Source organism: Arachis ipaensis, chromosome B2 (genome assembly GCF_059453495.1).
Source record: "Arachis ipaensis isolate K30076 ecotype BB chromosome B2, ASM5945349v1, whole genome shotgun sequence".
NCBI lineage: Eukaryota > Viridiplantae > Streptophyta > Magnoliopsida > Fabales > Fabaceae > Arachis > Arachis ipaensis.
This window is the reverse complement of record NC_142437.1, coordinates 29,188,262-29,211,107: the sequence shown is the minus strand read 5'-3', so window position 1 is coordinate 29,211,107 and position 22,846 is coordinate 29,188,262. Positions and strand designations below refer to the sequence as shown.

The following is a 22,846-nucleotide window of genomic DNA, read 5'->3' as shown; positions in this document are numbered from 1 at the left end:
TGCTCCAGCTAAATGAGCTAGAGGAATTCAGATTCACAGCTTTCGAAAATGCCAAGCTTTATAAAGAGAAATCAAAAAAGTGGCATGACAGAAAGCTGTCATCTAGAATCTTTAAACCAGGACAGAAGGTTCTGTTGTTTAACTCTAGACTCAGGCTATTCCCCGAGAAACTGAAATCCCGGTGGAGAGGACCATACGTGATTACAAGTGTATCACCATATGGTTATATGGAGCTTCAAGATATTGATTCTGATAAGAAGTTCATTGTCAATGGACAGAGAATCAAGCACTATCTTGAAGGCAACATTGAGCAAGAGTGCTCAAGGCTGAAGCTAGATTAAAAGCTCAGCAAGGTCCAGCTAAAGACAATAAAGAAGCACTTGCTGGGAGGCAACCCAGCCATGGGGCAACAATCCTCTAAGCATTTTGCCCTATTTTTATTTTTATTTTTATTTGTTTATATAAAGTTCACTGACACTAAGGTGAGGAATCATTTGTATAAGTCCACAGAGTTACAGAAGGACTCGGCACACAAAACAGAGAAAAAGAGCTCACTGGCAAGAAAATGCCAGTAAAAGTGTATTTTGGGCGTTCAACGCCCAAAATGGGCATCCACTGGGCGTTGAACGCCAGTAATATCTGGGCGTTCAATGCCAGAAATGGGCACCTACTGGGCGTTGAACGCCAGTAATGGCAGCAGCTGGGCGTTGAACGCCCAGGAGAGCAGCATTTGGGCGTTGAACGCCCAAAACAGGCAGTGTTTGGGCGTTCAAACGCCAGGATGGCAGGGAGGAGACAAAACTCATTTTTCTTCAAATTTTTTCATTCTAAATCTTGATTTTCATACTTCAATACATGATTTCTTACATAAACATGTTAAGAACCCTGATTTCTAAAATCCCTAATTTCTAAAAACCCTACCTTAAAAATATCAAATGTATTTTAATCCATAAGCACCAGGCCTCTTTGCAAATTCAATCCAACTCTTTTCAAAACTTTTTTTTACAAATCTATCTTTTCAACTCATCAATATCTTTTTCAAAACCTCCACTTTATCTTTTTCAAAATCTAAATCTATCTTTTTCAAAAATCTTTCATATCCTCTCAATTTTAAACTATATCTTCTCTTATCATATCTTCTATCTTATCTTTTCCAAATAAATCTTTTTATCATATCTTTATCTCTTTTTCGAAAACCCACCCTCCCTCCTTATAAATTAGAGTTCGGCCTCCCCCCTTCCATCAACAATTGCACCTAGCTCTCCTTCTATCCCTCTCCTTTCTTTTCTTTTGCTTGAGGACAAGCAAACCTCTAAGTTTGGTGTGTTTATCCGCGATCACTAAGATCATGGCTCCTAAAGGAAAACAACCCACTCCAAGAGGCCAGAAAGAGAGCGTTCCAAAACCACTTTAGAATCAAGGGAAGTTCTTATCTAAAGAACATTCAAACCATTATAATAAAATAATGGGTCTGAGATCAGTAATCCCGGAAGTTAGATTCAATCTGAAAGAAGATGAATATCCGGAGATCCAGGAGCAGATTCGAATCAGGAACTGGGAAGTCCTAGCTAATCCTGAAACGAAAGTGGGAAGGAATATGATCCAGGAGTTTTATGCTAATATGTGGCAGACTGACAAGCAAAAACTATCTGGAACTGCTTTCTATGAATATCGGACCATGGTCAGAGGAAAGATTGTTCATACCACCCCTGACAAGATCAGAGAGATCTTAAAGCTACCTCAGCTGAAAGATGATCCAGACTCCTTCAACAAGAGAATGATGAGAACAGACAAGGGCCTGGATAAGATTTTAGAGGACATATGTATCCCTGGAGCCAGGTGGACCACCAACACAAAGGGTGTCCCAAATCAACTCAAGAGAGAAGATCTCAAACCAGTCGCCAGAGGATGGCTGGACTTCATTGGGCATTCTCTGTTGCCTACCAGCAACCGTTCTGAAGTCACAGTTAAAAGAGCAGTGATGATCCACTGCATCATGATGGGAAAAGAAGTGGAAGTTCATCAGCTGATCTCAACTGAACTCTACAAAATTGCTAACAAAAATTCTAAGGAAGCCAGGTTAGCTTATCCAAACATGATTTCTCTGCTCTGCAAGGACGCTGGGGTAAGGATGGGAATAACTGAGTATATCTCAGTTGAGAAACCAATTACCAAAGCATCAATGGAAAAATAACAAGCACAGGATGATCCCACCAAGAAGAAAACACATGAATTTCTCCCAGAAATCCCTCAATCTGAATACTGGGAATATCTTGAGACGTCTATCACCAAGATACGGGAAGCTATGGAGCAAATAATAAAAGAACAGAAGGAACACAGTCAAATGCTGACCTATATGTTTAAAGAACAAGAGGAGCAAGGGCATGACTTAAGGGAATTGAAGCGCCAGAAGTTATCTCTTGAAGAATCAAGCACCCCACGGATCAGAGGAACACCTATTTCCCAGAACAAAGGTTGTTAAATTCCAATTTCTGCTTTAACTCTGTGATAGTGTCATTAGAGAAGTTCACCTTAGGAGTCACATAGTAGTAATTAGTATCTATTTTGATCTTATCTCCAATTAAGCCATAGTTTATTTTTCTCATCATCAGCAAACATGAATAAAATAGTAGATCTTTTGAATAAGAGGCAATAAAATTTCGAGTTTTAATAAGAGAAATTCTAATTAGTTACATGTGGTGGCAATACTTTCTGTCTTCTGAATGAATGCTTGAACAGTGCATATGTCTTTTGAATTTGTTGTTTAAGACTGTTAAATATGTTGGCTCTTGAAAGAATGGTGAACATGAGACATGTTATTGATAATCTGAAAAATCATAAAAATGATTCTTGAAGCAAGAAAAAGCAGCAAAAAAAAAAGAGAGAAAAGCAGAAAAAGCCAATAGCCCTTAAAACCAAAAGGCAAGGGTAATAAAAAGGATCCCAAGGCTTTGAGCATCAGTGGATAGGAGGGCCTAAGGGAATAAAATCCTGGCCTAAGCGGCTAAACCAAGCTGTCCCTAACCATGTGCTTGTGGCGTGAAGGTGTCAAGTGAAAACTTGAGATTGAGCGGTTAAAGTCAAGGTCCAAAGCAGAAAGAAGAGTGTGCTTAAGAACTCTGGACACCTCTAATTGGGGACTTTAGCAAAGCTGAGTCACAATCCAAAGGGTTCACCCAATTATGTGTCTGTGGCATTTATGTATCCGGTGGTAATACTGGAAAACAAAGTGCTTAGGGCCACGGCCAAGACTCATGAAATAGCTATGTTCAAGAATCATCATACTGAAATAGGAGAATCAATAACACTATCTAAATTCTAAGTTCTTATAGATGCCAATCACTCTGAACTTCAATGTATAAAGTGAGATGCCAAAACTATTCGGAAGCAAAAAGCTACTAGTCCTGCTCATCTAATTAGAATATGAGCTTCACACAAAAAAAAACTCTGAGATATTATTGCTTCTCAACCTATTAGTCTCCTATTTTATTTGTCTAGTTGCTTGAGGACAAGCAACAGTTTAAGTTTGGTGTTGTGATGAGCGGATATTTTATACGCTTTTTGGGGTTAATTTCATATAGTTTTTAGTATGTTTTAGTTAGTTTTTAGTTTATTTTCATTAGTTTTTAGGAAAAATTCATATTTCTGGACTTTACTATGAGTTGTGTGTTTTTCTGTAATTTCAGGTATTTTTCTGGCTGAAATTGAGGGAGCTGAGCAAAAATCTGATTCAGGCTGAAAAAGGACTGCTGATGCTATTGGATTCTGACCTCCCTGCACTCAAAGTGGATTTTCTGGAGCTACAGAACTCGAAATGGCGTGCTTCCAATTGCGTTGGAAAGTAGACATCCAGGGCTTTCCAGAAATAGATAATAGTCCATACTTTGCTCAAGGATAGATGATGTAAACTGGCGTTCAATGCTAGTTCTCTGCCCAATTCTGGCGTCCAGCGCCAGAAAAGGATCAAAAGTTGGAGTTCAACGCCAGAAATGGATCTAAACCTGGTGTTGAACGCCCAAAATGGCCTTATGCACGTGAATTGCTTAAGTCTCAGCCCCAGCACACACCAAGTGGGCCCCAGAAGTGGATCTCTGCACCATCTGTCATAGTCTACTCACTTTTTGTAAACCTAGGCTACTAGTTTAGTATTTAAACAACTTTTAGAGACTTATTTTGTATCTCATGACATTTTAGATCAAAACTTTGTATTCTTTGATGGCATGAGTCTCTAAACTCCATTGTTGGGGGTGAGGAGCTCTGCTGTGTCTCGATGAATTAATGCAAGTATTTCTGTTTTCCATTCAAACACGCTTGTTCCTATCTAAGATGTTCATTCGCGTTTAACTGTGATGGAGGTGATGATCTGTGACACTCATCACCTTCCTCAAACCATGAACGTGTGCCTGACAACTACCTCCGTTCTATATATGATTGAATGAGTATCTCTTAGATCTCTTAATTAGAATCTTCGTGGTATAAGCTAGAACTGATGGTGGCATTCATGAGAATCCGGAAAGTCTAAACCTTGTCTGTGGTATTCCGAGTAGGATTCAATGATCGAATGACTGTGACGAGCTTCAAACTCACGAGTGCTGGGCGTTAGTGACAGATGCAAAAGGACGAAGAATCCTATTCCAGTATGATCGAGAACCGACAGATGATTAGCCGTGCTGTAACAGAGCATGTGAGCATATTCTTCACTGAGAGGATGGGATGTAACCATTGACGACGGTGAACCCCTACATACAGCTTGCCATAGGAGGACGTGCGTGCGTGAACAAGAAGACAGAGGAAAGTAGAGATTCAGAAGACAAAGCATCTCCAAAACTCCAACATATTCTCCATTACTGCATAACAAGTAACCTTTAATCCATGCTCTCTTGTTTATTCGCAATTCAACTGATAAACATAATTGACTTCCTGACTAAGATTTACAAGATAACCATAGATTGCTTCAAACCAACAATCTCCGTGGGATTCGACCCTTACTCACGTAAGGTATTACTTGGACGACCCAGTGCACTTGCTGGTTAGTGGTACGAGTTGTGAAAAGTGTGAGTCACAATTCGTGCACCATCTAGAAAAACTCTTGGACTACAAAAGGAAATAATAAACAAAATGTAAGTACTCATTCTATGGCTCCTACTAATGATCAGCAGCAAACACAAAAGCAATACAGACGTTGATGCAAATAACATCTTATTCTTACAATTGCAACTCTGTCTCCAGGACTAACTGAAATAGATTCAGAACTTGGAGACTCCTGAAGCTCAACACCGTTCTTCAATTTGTTCTGTTCATCCTGCAGATGATGAATCTATTGCGTTAGACCATATTAAACCCTCTAGATATATATATATATATTACGTTTACAGACAATTTATTGTATAGAATTACCAGATCATGAAGAAGCATATCCACCATAGGAGCTGCTACTGTTCTTAGTAAATGCCTATGTAAAACAACCTGCCATCATTTACATGTCAATTTGCACATTTCAACAATGATAACAGAAAAATAAAACTTCTAAAAAACATAACAGAACTTACATAAGAGTAAAAACTGGAAATGCAATACGTCAAAAGAATTTAAAATTGCTTCCAATTGTTGCCAACCAAACATTGAGAGAAGGATCATCAAGGGTTCAACCAAAACAAAGGCCCAAGAAAGAAACCATAAAACCTTAATCTGGACATCACTTTGACAATGCATAATCGATCGCAAACATGTCAGTTACAGCTGGTGTCCAATGGACTCCTGCACGAACTGATCCTTGAATCTCGCCTTCCTTCACAAGTCCATTAAACAAAGATTGGAAGAAAGATTCATCAACCGCCACACCACCGGTTCCGCCCATTTCCTGTAGTAACTGCTGCAATGAGCTCCACAACACCGTCAAATTTGTTGGCACTGTGATGCCCCTTGCTGCCCCCCGAACCATTGCATTCATGCGGGCCACATAGGCGGGAGTATACAATTGCCCTCCTTCAAGCCTTCCTTTCACCTGTCCCAAAGATCAACATCACGTAAAATATAACTCCGATGTCATTCCAGATCTTACATAACACATGAGAAACACTATTGCGGTGGGTCGTGGCTCAGTGGTCAAGGATAAATAACAAGGAATAGAGTTGACGAGAAGATGGGTTTAGAAAAGGATAGACGATGGGTTTAGGGAATAAAAGCTCAGCAAAATAGAGATTCTGGTGAGAAGCATTGACGAAGGAGTTAGGGAAGGATGGAGAAGAATGTTTTGTTTTGGGCGGGTTTAGGTTTTCCTTTTGCGCCAAATTTTGGGAAAAATTGAAAGAGGCGCCTATTTATCTAAGATTAAAAATTTTTTAAAGGGGTTTATAAAATCATGTAAATAGAATTTCGAAAAAATGAAAAGGAAAAAAAGACTTCTCCTATTAATATTGCATGAATTTATAAAAAGTCATAGTAAATGATATCAGTAAAATAAAATATTTTTTGGAATGCACAATAATTTTAAATTGGATGAAACATTATTCAAGTCTAGTGTACTGACTTGTTTAAATATTATATTAGCAGTTTAATATATTCAGTAGTTTTTTAAAAGATTAAATTTTATAATTTTAATTTTAATCTTATTAATTGGACATAATAATTTAAGCATTACAAATAAAAACATTAAAAAATGTATAAAATTTTTTTAATTTATATTATATAAAATTAATAAATTTAAATTAAATAAGATATTAAACAAATTTATTATGTTGTAATAACAACATAATAAATTATAAATAATTTATAAACATTATTTTTAATTATTTATAAACATTATAAATAATTAATTATTTATAAACGTTATTAACTTTACTAATTTATTTTTAATAGTATCTAATTTGAAGTAGAGATAAAAATTCATATTCAAAATACTCTTTATATTCATACTTAATATCAATTGATGAAAAATTTTTTGTTAAATTTTATGTTTAATTTTTTAAATTATCTTTATTTTTATTATTTTTTTCAAAACATTAATATACATTTTTGTAATATCCCTTCACTATATTAAATAATATTCTTTTTCTTACTGTATACTAATCTCTGTACACATACCTAATATTAACTATTAAATTACATCGGCCTTCCTTCTTATTTTTTTCTTCTCCTGTTACCTTCTCTTCACCCAATCGTTATGAGTTATCACCACGTATTATCATCGCAACTTTCACCCTTGTCTATCACTATAATCTACAACCATCTATGCTGTTAACTTTTATGAGTTGTTGAAGGTTTGTGGAAAAAATTAAGACACAAAACATTTATAATTTTTGGTCAAATTATCAAGATTTGATGTTAGTAATCCTATAAAACAATATCAAAATTTATTATTTCGAACTAAGTTAAAAAAAACAGCTCATAAAAAACAGCTTATGAAAGTTATATCTTTGGATTTATCTTGAAAGCTAAAAATTAAAGTTATATGATATTAGCTCTTTTATTAAGCACATAAATAAACATCAAAAAGACTCAACAATAGGTTTGATTAGAGAACAAAATATCCTATAATAAAAGAATCACTTAAGCTAAAACGTGCATAACAAAATATGACGTGTCTCGGCAAATATAAAATGCGATGAAAATAATAAACTATATATCCTTTTGCAGTCGTGACTATTTTTGTAGTATTTCTTTCATATATGCATGTGCCTTATCCATAACTTCTGACTTCTTTAAATTGAATTCCTTGCTAACCAAGTCGATTGCTAGCCTCATCCTATCACTGTCATAGACCTAATAATTTTAAAAAGTACGAAGCAATTAGAATAACATATATATACCTGGATACATATTACATTTTGTCCTAATAATAATGAAAAATTTAGAAAATGAATAAAGTTGGTTACCGTGATGCCAAAATCATCAGTCCATCCGCACTCTTTCATCCATTGAGCAACTCAGATACTGCAGTCATTACTGTTTAGTTAAATGTGTGATTGTACTAATTCATCAGTTTAACCGAACACATGATTCGTACATAACAAAATCAAAAGACATGACAGCAAAAAAAAATTTAAAATTAATATTACTTACGAGCCTTTCCTCTGTTGTGGCAAGTCGGACGGTTCCACGACACGAAACTCAGAAATCCTAGGTACAGTGATTTCACTAGACATGTAGAAAGATTTGTGTTCTAACATTCGTTCGATGAATATAGCCTGTGTGACATAAAATATTGTTGGTTACTGTGTAATACAAGCAATGTAATGGGTTTATTTTTATTACCTGTCTAAAATGTATAGATTATAAAAAATTTAAAAATAATTAATTCGATATTAGTGTTAACAAATGAACCTTCATTTCAAATTAAACAAACTACTAAATTACTTACAAACCAAATATAGCAATGATCTTAAATTACAAATTCAAATCGTAATTTCAAACGATGTCGTGTTTTTTTTTTGTTATATACAAAACATTCAAAATTAATAGAGAATAAACGTTTAAAAACTAAATGTACTTTTAACAAAATCAAACTGGACCACTTACCATGGTTTTAACTGATAATAGCCTACCATAGTTTCTGTCTGGTATTTTACAAGAATCAAGCACAAAGATCTTTTCTTTTTTCACGTCTACGATCATCAAGAACCGATGCTCATTGAGGTCGTTGATGGGGACAAAAATCTACTTATTTACAAAATAACAAGGATTGTGAATCTATGCTATTAAGATAAACATACAATTTGGATTAAATAAATCATATATTCTTTACTAAAAAATAAAGGACTTACCCTTGACAAATACTCAATCTTATGCATGTACTTATCCGCATATTGTTCCCTTAGTTGATTGGGTGGTCTAGACCATGTAAGTGCTAGTTGCTTGAGTATATTGTAAAAAAAAAAATAATACATCAAATTATTCATATGCGGCTTGAAACTTAATTTAAACAAAATATCAAATACATATTTTTTGGGGGTATTTTTTTACTGAAACTTACCGAAAAGGTTGTTGGCAGAAACCATATGGATGGCAACTTGTTAAGCTTTTTATGCTCTTGTGTGAGAATGCAAGTAAGGGAATCTATAACCTACAAACAAATAAATTTGTACATTTTCAATTTTACGATATATAACATTAACATTTTGTACTTTTTTAATGTTAACTAATAAAAAATAAATATTTACATCCTGGATGACTTGTTCTCCTGGAACTAATGTGGCTAAACTTTCTCTATTTGCATATGCGGTACGAGTTGACACCAGTACTTCATCCCTTTACGAATACACATGCAAATATTTATCTCATAAAATTGTCGTTACGAAATGATAAATTAGACCTGCATCAAATCGAATAGTGTTATAAGTATTTACCGATTAACTTGCCACTTTAAATCCGGGCCAAAAATATAGGCGGCACAAGCAACTTCATCCGTCGTTAGAATCATGTCCTCCGGTGGTCTAAAACTAACGGGCATCCACTGCAAACACGACACCATCATCATGTGTAATTAGACAATAAAATTAAAAAAAGTAATACTAAACAAAGTCATCACAACACATTTTCATATTTTTATACACATACCTGTGGAACTTTCGGGCCACATGAATGCCGCGGCAGCACAAATGATGAGGTACCCTTTTTACCAATATATATTCCCGTATTTGAATTCAAATCTAATTCAGATGATCTTCGTAGGGAGGCATTTGGTTTGAATATCTCCTTGAGATTCACGTCATTTGCGTGGTTATCAGAATTGTTGCTAGGGGAGAATTTGTGTAGGGTGGGTTGTACAACTGTTTTTTGACATTCTTGGGATCGAATGAATTTGCTCATTATTTTATCTATGTCGACTTTATTATCAGTTTTTGAATTATTAATATTCGTGGTATTATTAATAGCTAGATTTTCTATGTACGGATTGTCCGATCTAGTTCTATTAACGGCGTACAATGGATAAGCCATTTGGTTTTGTTTTTCGATGATTTTCGTCAGGCAGGTTATGGCTGTTGTCATCTTATCAACTGCATTAGTAAAAATAATTTCACAATGGTGGTGGTACTAGTTGTAGGTGGGTGGTGAGTGAGCTTCAACGTCTTGAGAATGGTTCTTCTTAAGGGGCGAACTCACCTTCTTTTGTTTCTTGTTACCCATATTTAAACTTCCATGAAAAATGTATTTTAAATATTGCAAATAATACACAATTTAAGAACACTTATTTAAAGCATCAACAGATACTAAATAATTAATAAATGTTAATATTGTATTCTAAATATTACATAAAATTTAATAAAAATTAATTCCTATTAAGACATTATCACAAAGTTTGTATCTTATTGAAGTTGAAAAATTGATTACTTCGTTGTTCACTAAATGTACGCTGAAATATTAATCTGATACATTGTTCAATAAGCTCTGGTGTAGAATAATTAATTACACAGGAAAAAATGGTTCATGTTTTAAAAATTATAATTAAAATTGATCTACAAAATTTCATAGGTTGTTTAAAATCTTGTACTAAAGATATGTACTAATAAATAATAAAACAGGTTTTTTCCTATTATATTAAATATTACGGGATAATAATTAAGAATTAAATTAATGTTAAGAAAAATACAAAATTGGACGTACATCTATTACTCAAATAAACCGACTATACTATAAAGAAAATATTTAGTTGTATAATAAAATTGGACCGGTTACCTTGAGGATGTATCTATTATTTGTTTTAGTGTTCTTTTCCTCTGTTTTGTCCTATTCTTGTCCATGCTGTCCGTTGATTCGCTTGTTACGTTGATGGTAGATCTAGCTCTTTCCTTGCTCGGCCTCCTACCTCTCCCCCTCGAAGACATGTTTTTGTGATAATAGTTAATTCAAGCTAAAATTAACTAAAGTTTTTCTCGTATGAATAGGTAAATTATAAAAACTTTTGACTAGAGTAGATCCATGTGCTCCGAATTTATAAGGGCTACTGATAGAGTAGATTTCAAAAATTAAAATTTCAAATATTGAATTTTGAACAAATCAAATTTAAAGTTACGGAATTCAATTTGTTTTCAATCTACATCATGTCAACCACATTTGAAAAAAAATACACTAAACTATTAAATTGAAGTGATAGTTTCCCTTTTTAAATTTATCCAAAAATATATTATTCCAATATAAAGACGCAAACACATTTTTTTATATATCTTTAGAAAACGCTACTAGCAATAGCGGTTTACGTAAACACATAATCTGCTATAGCCAGCTGCATATTTCATGCAAATGGGGGAACACATAATCCGCTAGAAAAAAGTCGCAGTTTCTGTTTATCGATGCTTGGCCATAAACCGCTACTGGCAATAGCGGTTTATGTGCATAGAGACACGTGCGTAAATCGCTGGAGGCTATAACGATTTAGTTTGAAAAAAGATATTTGTTATTTCTGTACCATTTAAGAGAAAAAAAATAATGCATTTAAACTCAAAAAGCATTAAATTGAATTTATTTTTAACCGAATTACTGAATTTCTTTAGTTTAAAATTTAAATGGTATTGTTGTTATTGTTTTTAAATTTCAGTTTATGTATATCATTTATTTGCAACTCATTTTACACCTATTTAATCTTATTTAAATTTTCATTTCCAACAAATGCTGGAACGATAAACTATCGCTTTTAATTCTTATTAAAAATTGATTTTTTTTAAATCGAATTTGTAAATTTCTTAATTTTAAATTTTAGATGGTATTTTTTTAAACTATTAGAGATTCGTTTACGAGTAACGATGATCATGAGATTAACGTTGATCATGAGCCATCCTCCCTGTGTAGAAGATATCGTTGGACAATTCAGTTGGTTAGACTATCTCATTCTTGGACTATTAGATAGTTTCAGTAACAAAATACGTTTGTTAAACTTTTTAAATAATTGTTACATAATTCTTATTTAATTTTAACTATAATTTAATCTTTTATATACTATTTAATTATTAATTTTATCTTTTATTTTATAAATTATTATCTCTTATTCATGTATCATATTTAATAATGTTAAAAATAGAAAAAACAACGAAACACATCTTCCATTAATCAACAATTTTTTTCCTTGATCCATCTCTAAACACCAATAAATTCGTGTTTCTTGGTAAATCAATCGAAGACGCCATACAACACCGTCGTTTGAATATCATATGTTTCTTCAAGATTCAATTGATTAGTGGTAACACCTTTAATTTTAAATTTTATTTAAAATTATACGAATATGTTTATTTAAATAAAAAAATTAAAATAATAAGAGTACATTTATTTAAAAAATTTTAATTTAAAAATAACATAAATGTATTTATTTGTAAGTTAACATTTAACAACCGTAAATTTTTTCTTTTAAACAAAATCTAATAAATAAAATTAATAACATCAGTACAATAATACGAACACATGCAATTTAATAAATCATTAAATTTTAAATTACAAAGTACTACAAATTTTAAAATTTAGATTATTAATTATTTAAATAAAATTAAATTTATCAAAAGATAAAAATATACTAATACACTTCAAATTGTATTAGTATTATACATGTTTGCTGAGTCCATAAACAAACTTTACGTAAATAAATAAGTCTAAGTCAACGGTGAATTTTGTGTCAACATATCATGATCTATTTGACATATAATATTTATTCATTTGAGTTCATGAGGTGCTTTAAAAAATAATGTTTAAGTAATTTATTTATTTTTGTAATTTTTTTATTTTGAAATTCAAATTTTAGTACATTTATTTTTATTCAAGGCTTATTTTTTTATTTTATTTTAATTCTGTTAAAACAAGTTATGAAAATTACTTTTAGTTTATAATTTTTAGGATAAATAAAATGCTAAGATTAATTTTATAAATTAACTTAGTGAAACATATTTAAGATTTAAATTAAATTTTGAAAGGCAACATTTTTAAATTGAAGTTTAAACGGTTTGCCACCTATGCAAAGAGTAACTTAAATTTGAATATTGTTAAAGGCCATCAGATAAAAATTCGTAACAAATTCCACATGTGTAGTCGAATTAATTTAAAATTGAAAGAAAAAAATTTAACTTAAACCTCCTATTTTTTAGATAGTATTACATTTTCAAATTTCAAACGACAATGAAAACATTATAAATAACTGTTAGAGTAGTCACTACTGTTCAGGCCTCCCTAACAACTTGTTTTATGTTTCTGTGTTATTCACCCTTTTTAGCACTCACATTACCATTAAAGTGACATCGTGATTGGTCGTGCAACTAGGAGCATTTCAAAGAGGTTCGTAACGTCACGTTTTTTATTAATTTTTTTGGTATCTAACTTTATTTCATTTTAATTTTTGTTTAATTTTTATTCATTCCATACTATGCTTCGTATTTTATTGTCTACGTGTTAGTATTAACCTATAAAATTGTAACTGATGATTAACTTATTTAAAACTCAATCTGACATTATTTACGTGTTTTTACTTTGTTTGAAGAGTAAACTCAACGCAAAAAAAATATATGGAAAAAAAGGTCACGCAGAATGAAATCATCACCGCCGCGCAAGATGCTGTTTGTGACGTATCCTCCAGGTAAATCTCAATTTAAAAGTATTCCTAATTATTCAATTTTCACATTACCAACTCCAATGAAACATTTACGAATTGGAGTCCAAGTCAAAAGGAACGACCAAGAAAATAGAGTATGAGATTATATACTACTATTCTTATTCAAAATTTTAATGGTTCAATTTTCACGCATAATTGGTTAAATTTACACACCCTAATGGTAAGATTATTAGATTACATACAAACATGTATAAACTTAGTTATGGTCATATGATTTAATGGTTAAATTATTAAAATTATATAAAATTATATAATCATTAATCTTTTCAACATATAATTTTTTTATTATGAAGATAAAAGTTATATTTCTCATTTGTTTGTTATTCATCGATAACGTAAAATTATTTCCACTGTTAATTAATGGAACTTGAGAGGGTAAAAAATGGTAACAAAATATATACAAAGCTACGTTCGATCATGAAAACAATGCAACACAAGGAATAAAAATATAAAATTTAGTGTTCAGTTTTTACATTTTATTTGATATTAAATTACACATAAAAACTAGAATATAAAAGTGTATTTATCATTATTTTTCATACAAAATTTTACAAAATAAATAAAATGACAAGAAATTTAATTATAAACAATTGATAAGAATAATAAAAAATAAAAATTAAGTTGAGCTCCTAATTAATATTTCATGTCTTTCGTATAAAAAAATACAAAATATATCAATTTTATGTTTCTAAATATCATATATGTGTTTATATCTTATTTACTAAATATAATTTTATAATTTTATTTTCCTGTTTTAAACATACTGTTAACTTATTTATTTATTTACAAAAATTAATCTAAAGTTTAACTACTTAGGCCTGCGAAATAATATGGGAAGACTCAAATAATTGCAATGCAGGATTGATTGAAAATATTTATTTTGTTTTCATGAATTTAGTTTTTGAAACTGTTTTTTTATTTGTGTTTGAAAAATAAAAAAAAATTGGGATACACAAGTCATAGTTTCCGATATGTGTTTAAAAAATTTAATTAAATTGGAGTACACAGATCTACATTTCAGAGTGCATATTTCAAATTTTTTTAATTTTTTAAACTCAAATCCGACGATCCGATTTCTACTTCCTAAATAAGATCATCACACTTTTAATACTAGAATAATTTACAATTAAAAAGCATCCCATTGTTAAATCAGTATTAAAAATAATAATGTGGAAATATGTAGTGAAAGTCTATGATAATAGATGTTAGGGTTAGCTCAAGTGAAAAGAAACCTCTAACTTTTAATTACACTCCAATTCGGGGATGCCCCATCGGAGGTGTCATTTCTACTGGAGCCAACCACAAACTGGTCTCCCCATTTATTGCGTGGGCACCGTGCCAGAAATGTTTGTTGCTCATGCCAATCCTAATTCATGGCTACCACATCTGAACTAGAGTGTAAATTCAATTCGCAGACGCGCCGCCTATGCTTTTGTGAATTTTCGAAACCATTTATCTTCATGCTTTTTTTGGAAATAATATAGTTGTGATATTTGTTTATATAAAAGAGCCTATGTATATTGATCACTTATATTAAGTAAACAAATTTTCTTAAAATTGATTTTATACTCAATCTTTTCTAATCACAGCTATGACTTCCTAATTTAATTTACTTTATACATTAGTTATTTGACGTCCAAAAAATAATTCACTAATTATTCTTTATTCTTAAATTTCAGTAACAATAAATTTTTTATAGAGCACTTTTAAGTTTTTTTCCGATCAATTTAAAATTAGACTATGATAATCTCAGCAACTATGTTACACTTTTAAGCCATGTTATATAAATAATTATATGTTTGAGTACATTAAAAATATTTTTAATTCATATCATATTGTAACTATAATATATTTTATTACAATTATTATGGCTCCTTTATCAAAAAACTTTATTTTATGAACAAAAATTTATAACGGACTATACTGTGTATTAATTTATCATAACATTTGGTTTTGATAAAAAAAAATAGCACTTTATATAAGTATAATATTAATTACTTAATTAATACCTTAAGTTTTTAACTGTAATAATATTTGTAATATTATGTTAATCTAAATAATTAATTAGTTTTTTTATATATCAATGACGAATAAAAGAGTGATACATTGTGCAAAAAATCTTGTAAACTATCTCTTTAATCTTTTGAAAACGTAAGATGTTTCATTCCACTAGTCATTATTGAAGAAACACTTTCATATTAATCAACTGCAACATTTCAATCAACCGGGATTTACATGATGGATTTGCTGGTTACACTTTTTTTAATAAATTTGAACCGTTTTAATAATTTTTATGCATAAATTCATTAATCAACCATGAATAAATATTTAAAATTAACAACTATATATTTTCGGCTTTATAAAAGTCAATTGTCTTAAAATTATTTGTTTAGTATTTGACTATCAGTTTTATTTTTTACAATTTAATCCTATGTCAAGTAAATTAATATTAACTAGATTCTTGTTACGGTATTTTTTTCTTTTTGTTATTTTCTCACAAGAAGAGACCTGTATGACAGTCTAAAAAATTTTTTTTAACTATAATTTAATTTCGCACTTGTGTAACCAAAGTCTTTCCAAGAAGAACACAGAAGCCTCCTTCGACAATTTATTTGTCAGCAATCAACATTTAGATTTACTCTCAGAACCAATGTATCAATGTTTAATTGAATACATTGATTCAAAGATTTTGAGAGTGAAACAAGAGGTACAAATAACGCTACGCCAAGAGTTTCAGAATTTGGCCCAAACATTAACTCCTCCTGCAAACACCGTAATGTCTACTGCTGGAGGTGAAGAAGCAAATGGCAGTAGGGTAAGTAACAAGAATTAGTAATCTCTGTTTTAAGGATTACTAAAGTTTTCCAAATGCGAATTTCATGCTTAATAGTAGGTGAATATAGTAACACATGAACAGTACGAAAATTGTGTTTAATGAAACTGAAAATGATCGAAATAAATATTTGTAATGTATACATTTAATATGCAGGTAACTAACCGTGATGGACAACTATGTGAGTTGGATGTCATCAAATGTGAAGTTGAAAGATTGCGTTCATTGACAATACCAGTAAGTAAAAATTATTTTATTAAGAATATGTTCATTATGAATAATTTGACTATGATTTCATGATTATTTTTATTTCAGTTGATGTTTGAAATCCCCAGAGATATGCTGGTCAATGAAGAAGAAGCAATGGTAGCTATATACTTATATAATGCTAATGCCTCTCCTGAGTAAGTATCTTGTTAATATACATATAGATAAAAGTTGTTAAATATTTTATTTCACGTGGTAAGATTATTTATTTATTTATCTATTTATTTTTACAACAGCGAGAAAATACTTGTATACGAAGGTGTGGATGGTTGTAGAAGATCATTCGATGCACTTAAGCCTATGCGACAGATAGATGCTAATGTAACATTCCAAATTTTTTTCGTTATATTTTTTATTTTTCAAACCTCTGAGACTAACTTTATTTTTTACCTTTAAACTTGCTAGATATTAACAATGGTTGCATGCAAAATGACTCATGATGAAAAAAACCGTTCCGGAGGTCCAAAGATATGGTTTCTTCCGCCTAGGGTCTCCGTAAGTCATATGAATTCAAGGTCTACTATATGCTTTAATAAAACAACCAAAGTGAATCACAATTTTCATTGACTGTAAAACTTGATAGGAACAAGCACTTTCCTTTTTCTACCCACCATCAGAGGTGGTAATGAACCATTCAGCATACTTATCTGATGTTAGCAGCTTATCAAAGGTAGCTAATGTATTTGTTTTAACTTTGAAACCTACCCTTCTACTTTCATTTGCCGTTATATGTTTTTATAATATTGGGTTTTTGTGATTTTTAGATTTATGTACCAATTAAGGACCTCTTTAAACACTGGTACTTATTATGTGTTGACGTGAAGAAGAGGAAGTTGATATGTATAGATCCGATGCAACAACGACCAAGGAAAACCATAAGGGATCGACAGATTCGACAACTAGTGAGTTATTCATGCTTCTCAATTGAATTTGTTGCCAGTAACTCATTTAATTTTCAGCAACAATTACTTATAGTTATAATTGCTGTCAATGTAGGCAAATTTCATTGACTGGATGATCCATGAACATTTGGCCGATGAGAGATTAGCGGGTAAGTCAGAGTTGGATGAAATTGCATATCAACTCGGTGAATTTCAGATCTATTATCCACAGAATCTTCCACAACAAGATAACTCGTAAGCCAAGTTACTATATAAATTTAAGCAAATTCAAATAAGTTTCTAGGAAAAATGAAACAAATACTTTAATTCGTATGCTCAGGTTTGATTCTGGGATGTGGGTTGCTAGATGGCAGTTATATGCTGAGACCAGAAATTCATTTATCATACCAGTGAGTATAACATTATAATTCCTGATATTGTATCCTTATTGAATAGAATGTTCACTAATTTATTAATTTCACAACATGAAGCCAGTGGACGAATCTACTCGCATGCGATTGGCCTTAGACTTAGTGCTGAGTAATTACAATAAGGTCAAAGAAAACACCATCGAAGCCGCAAAGAAATTGGTCACCAAAATTAACTGAAATGCAGCTATTTTTTATGTTAATGATCCGAGTCTTATTTATTTTTCGAAGTTTAAGATTTTTTGAATTATTTACATTGACAGGGTTGGGTATTTTATTTTAGTAAGACTTTATACTATAACCATTTCTAATTATTTGTTTCTAATTTTGCCGTTTTTATCGATAGTATTGTGTTGTTTCCATTTATTTTACTAAAATTGTAAACTAAAAAAGAAGAGACGTTGCAACCTCAAAATTGAATGAGTAGGTACACTACACTACACAATAATTACAATTTTACGGAAATTATATAGCAAAGGTGTTAGAGAACTCCGCATGTTCACCCGAAAACTCTGCTCCCTTTGTAATTTAACTGATAGCGGTTGTTGTTCTGACAAGTTTGGGTGGTAGAAACCCCCCAAAAATTAAATCTACGAGAATCAAAAGATACTCTCACACACATACCCGCCAAACCAAAAACCCCGATAGCCCCAAACCCGCGAAAAATAAAGCACTCACCCAATTTTGTGACCCTATCTTCAGCCTTTCCTGCAAATTGGCAACGACGTCTGCTCCCCCGAGGGTCATCGCTGTTCATAGTGGCTCTCTTCTCGGACTGATCTTTAGGTTAGTGGGTTTCTTATTCTCTTCCTTGAATTGCTGTCGTATTTCACTTTTTCCCCCTTTTTTTCAGATGACAAGTCAAGCGGAGAATTACATTAGATGTTAGTTTCTTCTCCCTTTAGAAAGTCTTGGAAAGTATAAGAGAAAATTGTTCATCCCAACTCATACTACATAAAATTTTGCCCCTTTCCAGAGGATAGGGTTTATGAAAAGTTTGGTCTATTCATCATGCCATGTCTTCCAGCAGAGGCTGAGAAACTGGAAATTGATCTTCATGTTGCTCATCGTAGATCTGTTATATCAACATTTGTTCCATTTGGAGTTGTAGAATTCGACAATGAAGAGGTAAATTGGATTTTATTTTGTGTTAAGCAGAAAAAAAAAAGAATTTTAAGAGTATGATTGGACTCGTCCTCTTGCAGATTAAGATGGCTGAACATTTTTAAGAGATGTTCCTTAAAATTATTCTTGACCGATCCGAATTTGTGTCCGATCGTGTAACCCTAGGTAAAGGTGCTGAATCTCACAATGATTCTTCAACTAGGTCTTGTACTTTGATTAGTATCTTCTTGTTCATCCCAATTCTTGTGTTCCTTTTTGAAACTTGTCGTAGTCTATCAATTTAGTATCACAATTTGACATTATCATGCTTGTGGCAGGCAGTTCAAGAGGTTGTCTGCTATGGAATTATCAGATTTTGGCTGATTTCTTATTATGAGTTGTGGAGTCATTCTTCTGCAGCAGGCAGGTCTTCTGATTCTCTACTCCTATGATCGTATGTTATATCATTATTTTTTTGTGTTGATAAGGTATAATGCCATATACTGAATTTGTTTTATTCATCCTGAATATCATGCCGCCTCATATATCAGGTTAATATATCATATGATTCTGTGGTCAATGAACAATTAAATACTAATGTGGTATTCAATGTTTTAGAGGTGATCATTTTCATAATACATAAGGCTCAGTTATAGGGAATAAGTAGTTCCCTATATGTCGATCCTTATTGTCAATTTTCAATCAAGAGTAATGCTGATGTGAGAAAGATATTGGCGTTATAATGGAAAGGAAATAATTCAACTCAGACATCAGTATAGATGAGACTGGGATTGCTTTGGCTACAATAGCAGAGCCTCCAGTTGCCCGGTTGCGAAAAGTGGTGAAGGAGAATCTAAAGAAGAAGAAAGGTCATCACCAGAAAAGTGACGAGAAGATTGAAGAGGATAAGGAGGTTGTGCACAAGGTGGTGGTGCAGACGGATCATGTGCAGGAGAATGTGAAGAGTCATGTTAAGGATGAGGATAAGGAAGTGGTCAAGAACACAACTGAGAAACATAATTTGGAAGCAAGACCTGTTAAGCGGCAAGAAACTGCGGTTACCAGGACAATGAAGTTCATATTTGGAGAGGATATACGATGGGCGCAGCTGCCGGTGAATTGTAGTTTGACGATGATAAGGGATACAATAAAGGATCGGTTTCCACAATTGAAGAGTGTTCTTGTGAAGTATAAGGATTGAGAAGGTGATTTTGTTACAATAACCAATGTTGCTGATTTAAGGCTAGCTGAAAGTTCCAGTAATGTGCTGGGATCAATTCGACTTTATATTCCTGTGAAGTGGATCCTTCACAGGAACCATCTTATGATGATAAAACCATGGGACGTGGGGTGCCAACTTATGTTAGCAAATCAGGTGAGGATATACAGAATGTAGCTAGGCAAAGAGCCGAACCGGTAGCAACCCGGGTGATTACTGTGGAGGACTGGCTTGTCCAGTTTGCAAGGCTATTCAAGAACCCTGTTGGATTTGACTCTGATGCATATCTATATATTCACGAGGTTGGAATGAAGCTATATTCCGAAGCAATGGAGGATACTACATTGGATGATGATGCTCAAGAACTGTTTGAAATTGCAGCTGATAAATTTCAAGAAATGGCAGCTTCGGCATTGTTTAATTGGGGGAATGTTCACATGTCTAGGGCGAGGAAGCGTGTATCCTCTATAGAGGATGGATCAAGAGAGTCTTTGGAGAGTATCAAGTCTGCATATGACTGGGCTCAAACTGAGTACACAAGAGCAGAAACGAGATATGAAGAGGCCGTGAGAATCAAACTCGACTTCTATGAACGACTTCTTGCACTTGGGTATCAGCAGTTTGAGCAAGCAAAGCTTCATTGGTGTTATTCGGTGGCAACCAATAAGGACCTGGACATTCGTGCTTCTGAAGAGGTTTTGCAGTACTATAACAAGGTAGAGGATAGCATGGAGAAAGGCATGTTGATGTGGGAAGGGATTGAGAAGCAGCGTTTGAATGGATTATCCAAATTCGACAACTATAAAGAACAGTTAGAGAAAATGGATTTGCATAATCTTTTTCGGTATGTTTCTCCGGAGGAAGCCGAAGAGCAGGCTTCAAAGATGAGGTTACAGGTATATCTTTTATGGGGAACGTTGTTGTATGAGCGCTCTGTTGTGGAATATAAGCTAGGCCTACCCACATGGGAGGAATGCTTGGGGGTTGCAGTTGAAAAGTTAGAACTAGCTGGAGATTCTTCGTCCGACATTGGTGTCATGATAAAAAATCACAGTTCTAATACAACAGCACTTGGAGGTATGTGAAGGAAAAAATATTAGCCATCGTGTTTAATACTCACATCCATTTTGAGTCTCAATTACTTCAGGGCACTAAGAACACATTATTAAATTTTAATAATCACAGGGTTCAAAATTGACGAGATGGTGCAAGCATGGAATAAGAGAATATCAATCACAAACAGAAAGAGTAAAGCAGAAACCAGGGATTGCATCTCATAGTTATGTGCAAAATAGGATTGGCTTCTGAAATGACATAATTCTTCATGACGATTTGATTTTTGGTCATTGTCAGATTCCATGACGTAACTGACCTCGCCTAGTAGAATAAGACTTTGTTACTGCTGTTGGATTGCATGATAGTGCATATAATTCAATATTTTATTTTCTTCTAATCCTTTCAGTTAAGTTGTATTTATATAATGTCAATGATGACATTGTATCTCTTTGATTGCAGGGATTTTTTTCATATTTTTTTTTATTTTCTCCCCCTCCATGCTGCTTTGAATAGCTCATTGATGGTTGCTGAGATTGGATTATGTTTTCATTTCCATGTCAATTTTGAATGAAGTTGGGATGTCATTCTAGAAGGCATTGTTATATGTATATTTTTTAAATCTTTTATTAGGGTATTATGGTGTAAGGTTGTCATTCTTTTCGGTTGTAATAGCAGTATATGATTTCATTTATTGGCAAGGTAGTGAGGTGACCTGAATTTTTCAGTTGGAAAAAGGAAAAAAACCAATAAAATGATTGTTCAGTGTGTTGATCAGCTGATGTTTGCTGATTATTTTGGTTGTCAAATTGCCATTTTGTAACATTATATGATTGTCATATAGCAAAAAGTATGTATTTTCATCCTGTATTCCTTTGTTACTACTTATATACTATCCTTTTCCACTTTTAAATTTACATATTGAGGAAACGTTGGTGTTATACTTATAGGTTGTTATTGGCTCATTGTGTGTTATGTTGGGGTGTGAAATTTGAAAAACGGTTAGAAACAAATCAGACCATATGAGCTTCTTAATTATTTTATATTTTAAAACCTCAACACTAACCCGGCAATTTTCCAACCTTATAAATAAAGAAAAAAGAAAAACCTCAAATCGGAGGTTCCGAGTTACAACCCTTCAAATTTGAATTTGTCATTCCATAAATCGAAGCCTCTGGTTTTTATGCTTTTCAAAAACTGCGGTGCAGGGACAAATAATTTTAATATGAATTGTCAGAATATCCCCCAAAAACAGAAAACAAAAAAATAAAAAAATTCAGATTCTTCATCTTTAGAAGCTGATAAAGAGTATCTCTGGGGAGAAGTCAGCTTTTAGCTATTTCATTTATATAAAAAATAGAACTCATACAAAATCACTTTTTCTTTATTCAGTAGTCAGGTTTTGCAAGCCACAAAAAAAACCAAGCAGTCGATCAGCTCAACTGTCTTCTAGCCAAACATAACAATATAGAATGG

The 22,846-nt window shown here is 32.5% G+C and overlaps 1 pseudogene; it reads left to right on the top strand.

Annotated features, from left to right (window-relative positions):
- Positions 1-19,630: 19,630 nt before the first annotated feature.
- Positions 19,631-21,597, top strand: LOC107627088 (protein PHOX1 pseudogene; annotated as a pseudogene).
- The last annotated feature ends 1,249 nt before the right edge of the window (positions 21,598-22,846 follow it).